This window comes from Palaemon carinicauda, chromosome 35, assembly GCF_036898095.1.
Source record: "Palaemon carinicauda isolate YSFRI2023 chromosome 35, ASM3689809v2, whole genome shotgun sequence".
NCBI lineage: Eukaryota > Metazoa > Arthropoda > Malacostraca > Decapoda > Palaemonidae > Palaemon > Palaemon carinicauda.
Genome location: NC_090759.1, coordinates 78,183,833 through 78,196,703, shown reverse-complemented (window position 1 = coordinate 78,196,703; position 12,871 = coordinate 78,183,833). Strand labels below are relative to the sequence as shown.

The window sequence follows — 12,871 nt, the reverse complement described above, 5'->3', positions numbered from 1 at the left end:
CTTTGTAGTTTAGCCAATGTTAGCTGAATGCTGGAGAAATCAGTACAGGAATGAAAATTTGCAAGTGCTGAATAGCATTCCTGGCTTCCGCGTCAGGTCATATGACCCTGGCTCCATATTCCTTTCCAGACTTCTATTGATTACTTAGGCTGGAGATTATTTCAATGAAGACAATCTCCTCGAGTAATTGGATAGGTATGGTGGGGACCACACATACAAATCTACAGTATGTCCAATTAAGGAATCCCTGCCATCGATATTCAAGATGCTTTGAGTGAAGGATGATGAAGATATCCCTACAATTAACTTACGATACTATGCTGAACCCAAGGAATTCTGCTGATAATCCAAAGTATGAAAAGATGTTCAGGTACTTCTTAGTAGTCTTCCTTTGTGGTGCAAGGAGTAGGAAGCTGCTACACCATTAGTAATATCGACAAAGTACACCTAATGATTTATGCAGCATAGCTGTTACCACTCTTAATCCAAGACCATTACCATTGAATCTTGCCATAATTTTTTAAGGTTTGTATGTAAATTTTCTATTGCTACAGTTTGCCCTCATTGGCTGCCACCAGTTGGTCTTCTTGTTTTGGTTGTATGTAACCCAACTATTACACTTTTAGTTCGTACATGAATGAAAACCTTTGTCCTTAATACAGCTGCTAACATTCATAAGGTAGTGATAGTTAATAAAAGGGTGGCATCCCTCCCCTTTGGCCACTGACTTACTTGTTTTCAGGTGCAGAACAGTACAGACGTACTTCTTGTTATTCTCATGGGCGTTTTAATCTTTGCTTTTTCTTTTAGATAAATGTGTTGGCAGATAGTCGTATGGGAAGGATTGAGGAAGAAGACTAGGATATGCTGCAGTTTTGCAATAACTATAGCTAGGTGACAAATTTTCTGCGCAACCCTGCCAATACTCGCACTCTTGTTCCTGTTGGACAGCATTCCTGTTTGTTGTTTATTTCCTTGCTAGTGTGGACTTTTGATGACAATGAAAACGTAACCCTAAGGAAGTCAGCATTACTTAGACACTACTGTGCTCCGTCGGAGGAAATCGTTTCTACTGCTACCAACTGTCTTCCCAATCCTACGAAGGCACTACTGTGCTCCGTAGGAGGAAATCGTTTCTACTGCTACCAACTGTCTTCCCAATCCTACGAAGGCACTACTGTGCTCCGTAGGAGGAAATCGTTTCTACTGCTACCAACTGTCTTCCCAATCCTACGAAGGCACTACTGTGCTCCGTAGGAGGAAATTGTTTCTACTCCTACCAAGTGTCTTCCCAATCCCACGAAGGCGCCAAAGAGAATTTTACGTGGTAGTGCCGAATCTTCGCCTGAATGATCACGGAGAACTTAAAGATCTTCCTTCTCATCTACCTCATCTTTAGATTCTTCAAGCTGCGACTTCTAGAGGAAGGATGAGGAGACGTTATTGAAAAATCGCAAGAGACCAATTGTTACGCATGACTAAGAATGGTCTCTCCCTGCATACGTGGGAGGGATAACGTGGTACCAGGAACCTCCCTTCTAAAAGCGAGTGCCAAAAGTGAAGGTGTCCCATAGCATACAGTAACATTAGCATGTGCAACTGAAGGGAGGTGTCCAAGTCCTCAATATGGGTGTTCACACACCTATTAGCAGTGTTCGACCTCTTACTGGGTGAGAAGAGTAAGTGCAAAGATTTTTCCTTTATCAGGAAGAAACATGCAATGTCAATCGTAATGAATGGCTGAGAGAGGGAAGCGGTGCATGCCAAAAACTATATCATAACGGGAAGAAGTATTGGTACATGCGGCTTTCGATACCTGTGTTCAGTCATCTTCAGAGAATTATCCCAGAGCAGAAAATTGTCGGCACACAAAACTCTGTCTGGTACTGAATGTAGCACCCTTGACCACACCTGCGAACTCTGCTACTTCTCTTCCAAAGAAGAGCACTGTTGAAGAACGATTGATCAGTGGGAGTTGTATCTCCAAATGATATCTCCCCGAGAATGTGAGAATAAGAATGGTACATACCAGAAGCGATATGTATAAGGAAGAACAGTACGAATCAGGAGCAATGAATACAAGTAACATACCCAGCCCAAAGTCAGTAGTCAATACAAGGTTCACATACTTTACCTACTTCCAGAGCCCGCCCAATCTTGTACAAAGTAAAGCAAGTACTCCTTGATCAGGATAAAGTTCACTGCCCTCGTCAATTTCATTCTTGAGAGTTCAACAGACCTAGGAAGATGAAAGCCCAGTAGAATAATCGTGATGGATCATACAATAAATGAGCATCATAAACAGGGTTACGTTAGCAGACATTCTTGTCATCTGTCTTCACCCAATTGGTCCCACCGAGACCGCTCAAAAGACAGTCTTTACGCACACCATCGAAGTGTGATTGGTATTCACACACTCGTACACCTTGCTAAGAGACTCCTCTCGCCTAGTCTTCAAATCATTATAACATTAAAGTTACAGAGTACCTGTTACCTGCTGCTTCTATATATTTCACACCAAACATCAAAAACTTCTTAAGCACAGTCCTTCCATGTGTCAAGATATTCCAATGCTCCAAGGCCATTCTAAGTCCCGAGATTCTCCCATACTCCGAGATTGGGCAACAACATGCAACCTTCCCATTCATCCTACGTCATCAAAGGCATTTTGGATCATCGAGATGCCACATCGTTTACTCGCTATCATCAGCAACACTCCTCACCAGCAACAGGTTTTCATATAATGCGTTGCACAGTGTCAAGCTCTTACATTTACCCATAAGAAGCTCAAGCACCTAGGGCTTCCCAGGCCCTGAGAACACATCAGATGGGAGGACCTTGGCCTCTGAGGAGTGAGGCCTTTAGGTCCCTTCCCTCTACAGATATTGTGCCAGTTCCATTCTTGGTCTGGTATGTGAATACACTTCAAAGGATTTTCCTAAGCTATGTGTTGAGACCTCTCATGCGAGAGGAGTCCTGGAACATTGTCGGCCCAACACCTGATTCCTGATTACCGAAAGTGGAGAGTCACTAGACAGTCCATGTTCATCAAAGTATTGATACTCATTTGTGAGCCCATTGACCTAAAAAAAGCAAAAACTTTAGGTCTGATCATGGGAGGAATAGGTCTGATCATGGGAGGAATCACATCCATTGATCATCATTTCGGAACCATCAAGGATCGAAGTCGCCCTTCAGATGAATAAGATCCTGCCTTTCGTGCTCTCTGCAGGCCATCTGCTGTGACCCAGATGGAGAGTCTCGTGCATGAGGGCACGACCTTCTCAATACCCAAGTCTACTACCAAGGAAACGGTTTCCAATGTCGGCATCCAAACAGCATCGTTCGAACACAATCCAGGACTATCTAAGCCTTGAGACTAGTAAGAAGTACACAGACTTAACCTGTCACGGTGCGAAGACCAGAACCTTATTGGAACACCAGTCAGTTGAACAGTGGGCAATCCAAAATCATTCAAACTACTAATGAGATGGTTGTAGTTGCTAGCTGGTGGAGGGTAAGCCAGGTAGAGCAATCCTCAGTTTACATTAGCCTAGCACTTGTGGGGTGGTTGAAGTGGGCTTGGGTTTGTATAGGTAGGAAAAATCACAAATTTTAAGTAATTTGTATTTTTCCTAACAGTACTTACCTCGAACTACTTTCTTAGGAGTATCTGGGATCTCCTCCCAACCAACCAGAATTTTGTGTAGTTTACCCTACTCCTGGCTGCTGGTTGTCTTTCCCGTTCTGGCCGGCTTGTCGAAATCTTGGAGGCTGGGACATGGCTGCCAGACCGAAGGGGCGATTCTCTCCGCCGGGCGGGTGGAGTCGGAACCTTCACGGACTTATGCCTGTCTGCCGGATCCTGAAGTGAGGATTCCCTCCGAAGTTCGGACCCCTTCTTCGAAGTCTTGGGGGCTGGGACATGGCTGCCAGATCGAAGGGGCGACTCTCTCCACCAAGCGGATGGAGTCGGAACCTTCGCGGACTTATGCCTGTCTGCCGGAGCCTGAAGTGAGGATTCCCTCCGACGTTCGGACCTGCTGTAGGGGATGTACTTTGGAGCGGGAGAATGAGCCCTTGGGGGCCAGCCAGAGGTACCCGTAACTGCTGAAGCTCCCAGGAGGTGACTGCGTGGGATGGCGACACGCACCCATTCCTCCCTAGGGGAACGGCTTCTTCTGTGCCTCCTCCTGGGGGATCTAGCGTGTCTCCTGTCGTGGCGAGATCTGGAATGGGAACGGGACCTCCTTCTGCGGGACCTCTCTCGCCTCATCTACTGGTTCCTCGGCGCTCCATCCTCCGAGGAGAAAGAGTATGACTCGAAAGAGGAGCCCGAAGATTTGTAGGACCGCACAGAAGGGTCCGAGTCGTCCCGCGTCGCTGGTGGTTCCTTGTGTCAGTTCGTAGGTGACGAAGGCTCCAGGAAGAAGGGAGGGAGCGTTGCTGAAGACGCTGGGGGAGACCGAGGTAACTTCTTGCTTGGGAACCACGCCTCGAACTCTTCCTCCAGTCTCATGGGCGACCTGAAGGACGTCCTCGGCGGCGCCCATGCGAGGGGATCCAATGATGGTGAGTCCTCCTTCTCGGTGTCTCCCCCGCCTGCCGACGTACCTGAAATACAGGCCCATGAAGCGGGGGAAGAGGCTGCAACAGCCTTTCCCCACATAGGATCATCGGAAGAGACGGGCCCCGCTGGCACCAGGACTCCGTCCTCCGAACACACTCCCGTCCCTCCCTCAGGCCACCCACTTGCCTGGACTGACAAACATCCCCACTAGCAGAAATCTCAGACTCCTGGGGAAGAGCAATGGGCCTCTTCCCCTCAACTGACTTACCTCGTCCCCTACTCTGGGTAGGGGATGGCGGCTGAGAAGCTCTATCCGACGAGGCATCGGGAGAAGCAAGCGGCGAGGAGAGGTTCGGCTTCCTAGGGGACCTCTTGGACGCCTTCTTCTTCTTGGTGCCATAGCGCACCCACTGTACCTCGTTCCAGGACTCGCACTCCGGACACGTGGCTGTAGGAGAACATAAGCTGCCCCTACATGACGAACACAGAGGGAAAGGGTAGGAAAGGGTATGGAATGAACACAATTGGACCACGTGGGGACCGTGTGAGACACGAAGGGGGGTCGGGGACACAAAGGGTCGCACTGGGTAAGGAGAGAGCATCGAGATGTTATCAGGACGCAACCAGAAAACTTACTGGAGCTCGAGACCTGAGCAAGCATGCTCTCTGACCCCGGGTCGCCTCATGGCGCGTATCACTCCGCCACAGATTAGCCCGCATAGAAAACGGGAGTAGGGTAAACTACACAAAATTCTGGTCGGTTGGGAGGAGATCCCAGATACTCCTAAGAAAGTAGTTCGAGGTAAGTACTTCGTGTTGGAACAAATACAAATTACATTTACAATTTGTGATTTGTTCCTACAGAAATACAAACCATTGTCCTTTAATAGGAGACTTATTCCTTGGAGGGAGGAAGTCCTTATAACCAAGCTAGCTGGGTTACTAACCTGGGAAATGTCAAGGCACTTTGGTCCTGAATGGGAGGAAAAATTATGACTCCCTGTCAACCTGAGCATGAAATTCTTGTACGAGTTAGGTTAGGTCCCTACCATGAGACAGCTAAGCAGTCCTGGAAGAACCTACATAAGTAAAGATATATCATCTGAATAAATGGTTGTTATGAGAAATAGACGCATACATTTTGTCCCTCTCCCTCTTCTCGTGTAGCACTTAACAACTGCTGCACCAAAAGATGAGAAAGGCCAGATATTCTACATCTCCTCCTACATCTAAGTTGGGACTACTGTCTTGGATGATATGCTTATTGTCCTGTGAGGGAGCTAGGTTTGCAACACAACTTTGAGAAGATAACCACAGGACCAAGGATTAGGTTATCTAGAGACCTGTGAGTATTGTCTGTTGTTCGAGAGTCCTGCTTTTAGAACTTGTGCCACTAATAGATTCTTCCTGAAGGTTAGAGCTGTTTCGATATCCCTGACTTCAAAATCAAGAACAGGAATAGTCTTTCTCTCCTCACACTGGATCAGCATGTCTAATCATCAACAATTCAGAAGAAACAATGTAAGATCTTGGATATCTTCCTCATTTCAGAGCTTGGAAAGTTTCCGGTGCTCCTCATAGGCCCCCAGTTCTCTAATAAATGTCGTCGTGTCCACTCTTTCAGAGATGGAGATGAACTTTAATCTGTAGTTATGAACAGCGAGAATCTGGACCAAAGTTAAGATCTCTTGAGAATGACAGTTGACATACAAAATGCCATCCTGCAAACTAATTTGTAAACGCCGAGGCTTATGCTCGTGAGCAGTCGTGAGAGTTGGATCTTTATCTGATACAGTCTCCAGGTTCATGCAAGGTTCACTTGAGAGACCTGCAGACTCAAATGACATACCCATAAGGGCTTAAGTTCCTGAAGAGGGAACACTGATGCTCCTCCTTATCCCAAGCTATACCTCCAAAGTGGAAATAGTCTGTGCTCTTCAGTCTGAGATCTAGTACAAGACGGCTCACAGGTTCCAGTAGCAGCACTTGCTGCTGCTACTTCCCAGTTAGGGATAGTTCTAGACATGCACTGCTCACTTTCCAGAAGGAGAGACAGATAGTCAAGGAATAGGGAAAGAATGGAGGAGCATTTCATCCCAACCGGCAGTGCGCGGCCTCGGCTCCAAATGAGAGTTGTGTATACTGATGTTTTTTCCCTCTATGAGACAGCTCTCGGCAGTTACTCCTCTTGGTATGATATGAAGTACCAGTAAAAGCTGTGTGAACACTCATACCAAGTATCCTGACAGCTCACTAGAGTTGTGCATGTCGCTGTTTCTTCCCATAAGATAAAACTCTTCGACCTCACTCTAGAAGGAAGGCTTTTGGTACTAAACGATCCCTTCCACGGAGAGAGAAACAGCAGGAGTCAAAAATATTGACTCCTATGAATTGGTTTTCTGCACTTAAGTCTTCTACTTTAAAAGTAGTAGCAAAGATGCTAATGAAGATAAGGCAAAGAAGGAGGAGGAGCTTGAAGTTCACCTTCTACCAAGGCGTGCAGGCCGAAGATGAAGCCCTCCCAGTGAAAGAAGCCAGAGGAGTCTACGAAGAGACGTCATATCCACGTGATATGTCCTTTAGCACTTTCCTAGTTTCTTAGGACCAAGAAGACACTGAAGGGAAGAAGAGCAGTAGTCGGGATCGGGAAGACACTCACAGAAAAGAGGACAGCGTACCTTTCCTTAACTCGGTGGCAGAACTCCCTCCGACAGAACACCAGTGATGTCCAAGTGAAACTAGCTTCCTTAGGTTCATGTTGTCATCGTTGTAAGGCCACACTAGAGAAGAACAGAACAGCAATGGACATGCCACCGCTAGGAACAAGTATGCGAGATAATGGCAGGTAGCAAAGAAAACTGCTTTGCATTTACAGTTATCAGGAAAACACTGCATATCCTCGGTTTGCAACAGGATTTGTTGAGTAGTTACCACAGGACCAAGGATAAGGTTATCCAGAGACTTGCAAGTTTACTCCCGTACGAAGGGGACCAGTGAAAGTTGTTCGTTGTTCCGGTGTCCGCATTTAGGACTTGTGCCACTATGTTCTTCCTGGAATTAGAGCAGTTAGGATATCCCTGACTTTAAGTGCACGAACAGGAATAGTCTTTCCACACTATCGTTGGATCAGCACGTCTGATCTTGCATGAGTTAGAAGAAGAAATACTGTTCTTGGATATCTTTACTCTTTCAATGCTCTAGTAAGCATCATTGTCTTTACAGGACAAAGAAGAGATTTATCCTTGTCCACTTTACACTGTGTAAATAGATGAAGAACAACTTGAATCTATATTTGTTAATACAGTAGCTAGAATCTGGGTCTTGGACACAGACTTTGGATCAAAGTTAAAACCTTACGTTGAGATTGACTTGTGGCTTCCAAAATATCATAATGTAAGCCAGTTTGTAAATGCAGAGGCTTACCTCGTGAGCAGTCTTGCGAGTCTGATCCCCATCTGATGCTAGTCTCCAGACTCCTGCAAGGTTCATTTGAGACACCTGCAGAATTGAGCTCCTGGAGAGGGTTAACTGTTTGAAGCTGCTCCTGAGCCCACACTATTTCTCGGGAGGGGGAAGGTCATTACTCTTCTGTCCAAGACCTGGTGCAAAACGGCTCACTGGTAGCTGTAGCAGCACTTGCTGATGTTTCTTCCCTCTGTGGGACAGCTCTTATTACTCTTCCTGGTACGACACCGAGCACCAGTGACTGTGTGATCCTGCATACCAAGAACTCAGACAGCTCCCTAGAGTTGTGAATGTTGATGTTTCTTCCCATTAGGGGAAAACTCTTCGACCTCACTCTATAAGGGAGGCTCTTAATACTGCACAATCCCTACCACAGAGAAATGGTAGGAATCCCAAATACGTGACTCCTATCGATTGGTCTTCTGGACTTATTTTATATATGAAGTCTTCTACTTCTTCTTCTTCTTGTAAAAGTAGCAGCAAAAATGCTAACAAAGATGAGGCAAAGGAGGAGGAACTTGAAGTTCATTTCTACCAAGGCTTGCAAGCCGAAGATGACGCTCTCACAGGGAATGAGACCACAGGAGTCTACGAAAAGATGGCACATCCATGTGGTATGTCCTTCAGTACTTTTCTAGGATCAAGAAGACACTGAAGGAAAGAACAGCATTGCTCGGGGTCAGGAAAGCCCTGATGGAAAATGTGAAGCCGTACCTCCTCTTAACACTCGGCAGCAGAACGCCCTCTGATGGAGCACCAGTGATGTTCATGTTATTGTTGTTGTAAAGCCACATTAGTGTTACAGAACAGCAATGGACATGCCGCCCAACAGGAACAAGTATGTGGGATAAAGGCAGGTAGCAAAGAAAACTGTCTTGCATTTACAGTTATCAGAAAAAAAAACTGCATATCCTTAGCTTCTCCAATTAATATCCTTCTAACACAACAATCTGCCAGCACATTTTATTCCATCTAAAAGAAAAATTAAAACGATCAGATCACGAAGCACCACAGTAGTACGTATGAAATGAAATGCAGCTTAGTCAAGACAGGCGTTCCACCCACCCGCAACAATAGCTAACTCGTTAAATTTAGGGGAAAGTTTCAACTAGGCCGAAGTCATACTCCTAAACCACTTTTCCTGGGGTTAAGAAGGTGCACTGACAGTATACAAAATTCATCAAATAATACAAAGGACAAACAAAGATCAAAGTAAACAATACATTCTACTAAGCAGTAATCCACAACATAAGCTGACCTGAGAATTGGACAATGGACGTAGATAAAATACTTCCACAAGCAGCAAAGAAGAATGCTTTGGCCTTCTCAGGCACTTCATTTTGATGGCATCAAGGTTATTTGTCTAAACACTTGTACTCAATACCCATGATTATTAAGAAAAAAGTAAAGAATTTATGCCTGGTGTGTACAGTATATGAAACTGGATGAAGACAATAAAGATAAGCAAACTTAAACTGTACACAGTATATGAAACTGGATGAAGACAATAAAGATAAGCAAACTTAAACTGTACACAGTATATGAAACTGGATGAAGACAAAGATTAGCAAACTTAATACTGTGTACAGTATTGAAACTGGATGAAGACAATAAAGATTAGCAATTTTAAGCTATGCACTGTTGTACTCTCTTAAGAGAGTAATGGTATAACTATAAACAGAAAGGGAGAGAACATTAAGAGATTTCGTGCTCAAATCATCCAAAACTACTGGGCTTCATGGCATATGTAAAATAAGAGGTTCATCTCTTGAAAAATTTGCCACACAAATCACCTTGGAAGTTCAGAGTTAATGCCTAAAATACAGAGAATACCAAGTGAAAAATAAAATTATCATGTGTAAACAATACATTTGGGTTCTGCCATCTACACTGATATTGAATCAATTAGTTAAAATCCCTTCAAGGTGTAAAGCATCAAAAGGTTTAACTGATCGATAAATAGACTTTAAACAAATTTTGTAACAGCTATTCAAAATCTCTAAGAAACTGAGGAGAGAAAGAATTTGGATAATTTTATCAAATACAGCAAAAATCTTAGAATAATTGTCCCCATATATTAAATAGAAAACAATTGGTATTAATTATGGAATGCTGAACATTCCCCGAGTTAAACTTCATTGCTGATCGATACCATAGATTATCATTTTATGCATAAAAAACTTCACCACAAAAATTAAGATTAGTAAAATAAATAAAGCTAGTGTTGTTGTTTCCTAATATAAAATGTACAGTATTCCTGAGTTTTAATTTTCTTTCAAGTGGCAAAAAGCTACTTATTGAAAATTAGGTGAACTAAGAGTAATAGTATTTTGTCAATGACAACATATTGTGATTTTTTAAAAATAAATTATGGCAATTATCGACTTCAGAAAGAAAACCTATATCAGTAAGTCATATACATAGGCTGAACAAAAATTTTAATATAACGTTTACCATATACTGTACCATATAAAAACTACTATCTCTGCTGTCATATAACAATTTTTTAATTTAGAAAATCTTGATCTATTATTCATTGATAACACCTCTTAACTTTATGGTTCCTACAAGCAAAAGCATACTGCAAACTATTAAATGCAGTAATCTTAGTTCTTTTTAATATAAAATTTCACAGCACACAAACCACTGTTTAACATGAGCCTGTATAGTGCTTCTGATCAAGTCAAGACTAGGTTATTAACTTGTTCATTTATTTGAAAACTGTACAGTTGTATTCATTTTTCACAAGAAACCTGTGTACATACATAATACATAACCTGTGTACATACATAATACATATCAGAATGAAAACATAATTGAAAAAATGGTTCAAATGATGTTGGAACATTACAAAGCATTCCAATATATGGAGTTCATAAATCTTCACTTCCCAGATAACGACATACACACTAAATGGAAGATGGCATAGTAAAGTTGATAAGGAGAAAAGGACAAAGAGTTCTCAACACTGTGAAGTAATTCAAGGGCTGAATAACACTCCCTTCACAAATTAAGCCTATCCTTTTTTTTTTGAGTGAGACATGCCACACTCAAGCCTCTAAAAACAAAAAAAATGATAATGATGATAACCTTTCATTGAATGCTTTCATGAAATTTCAAGGCTTAACTCAAGACAGTTGTTCACATATCTCAAACCTTAAGCTAGTCTATTGTACTCTTAGAAAACACCTGCTTAAGCTCAAAACGCCCAAGATAAAACTTAACAAAACTGAATTCAGAGCTTGTAACTAAATATAATATAAATGAAATGAAATTTCCGTCGAAGAAACTGATTCAACCACCATTTTTTTGATTCATTAGTAATCAAGGATAAAATTCACATGGAAAAGCATGAAACTAAACAAAAAACAGAAGACATACAAGACAAAAGTTCCTTCATTACAAAACGCTGCAAATACCTATGAAAAAAGATATGAAACAAATATCAAACAATTCTCAAATAATCAGCATTTACAACAATAAATTTGCAAACTATCAACATTTGCACTAATTACTTGTAGTTAGTTGTTAACTATTCAGTCTCATAAACTGCTCCTTCACAAGGTTGTCAAGAAACATAAAATATTGTAACTATAACCTTGTCACAATGTTAATGAAGGTCACCCTTAACCATTAGTGATAATTCCCATCAATATTTCTTAAAGCTATTGATTTTTACCGGAGCACTAACAATTAATCACTTTCAACCTTCACCTCGCTCAGACCATCACTGTACAACTACGATTGTTAATTTCCCTGGACCGAGAAATGAAAAAGCATGAATGCTCAACAAATATAAATAAATGATAATACCGAGGTAAAACCCATTTAGAGTATTGCATCAATAATTAGTGGTATTTAATTGGTGGTATTCAGCTGGGGAAATTACCTCTAGTGCTTGAAACAATTAGAAAATTTTGAAATTGGTCAATGAACATCATCTAAAAGAGCTTTGAAGTTATGTTAAAAGAATTAGGTATCAGATATGGAATAAATCTTAAATAAATTATGGAAATAAGTAACTCTTCAAAAGTGCCTTCATCACTAACCAGGAAGGTACAAATATTTCTCCATACAGATCAACCAATGTGTACATCTGACATGTCTTCCTTGCCATGCTTAGACATGCCAAGGAACAGCAACACAAGAATTTAATGAAAAGCACAATCTTAAATTGATAAAATATGTGCTTATTGTGATGAGCAAAAAATTAAATATGTAGACTTTCACTAATAATATATAAAAGACAAGAACAGTAGACAGAGAGACCTAAACATATCAATAATTCTTCAGCGAACAAATCATAATAAATTAAAATAATAGTATATATACCAACAATGTGAAGTATGGACTATAAATTAGCATATCACCAGGATACTGTACCCAAAGCTACAGCTGAGAAAAACTGAACTGAAATAAAACTAAATGACAACAGGAAAGCTTGTCATCTGTCATGAGCTCTCACATACTGACCATCACATGTGGACAGGTAGCTTTAAAACAATTTAGATTCCTCCAAAGACATTGTACATTCTTCGGTAATTTACTAAAGGCTAATGCATAACAAAAGCTTGTATACTCTTCAAAAAAATAAAAAGTAATGCAAGGCCATATTTTCATTGTATATTTCTAAATAGTGTAATACATTGGTCTACTGGATGTGGGAAAGTCACGTGTTAATCCATACTGCTGATAGCTCTACCTTTATCGTGAATTGGTGCTGGGGGATACATTGAAAAAAAATAGAAATTACACGTATAATTAACACAGGCTGTTGTTACGGGCATCAAAGGACCTAGGTCCATGTTCGACTACTGCACATCATATACAGTCAAT

General features: G+C 41.9%; 1 protein-coding gene across 1 annotated transcript in view; it reads right to left on the bottom strand.

The window, feature by feature from the left end:
- LOC137627373 (transmembrane channel-like protein 7) overlaps positions 1-12,871 on the bottom strand; it is a 437,009-nt gene that overhangs the window by 115,016 nt on the left and 309,122 nt on the right. The window lies entirely within an intron of this gene.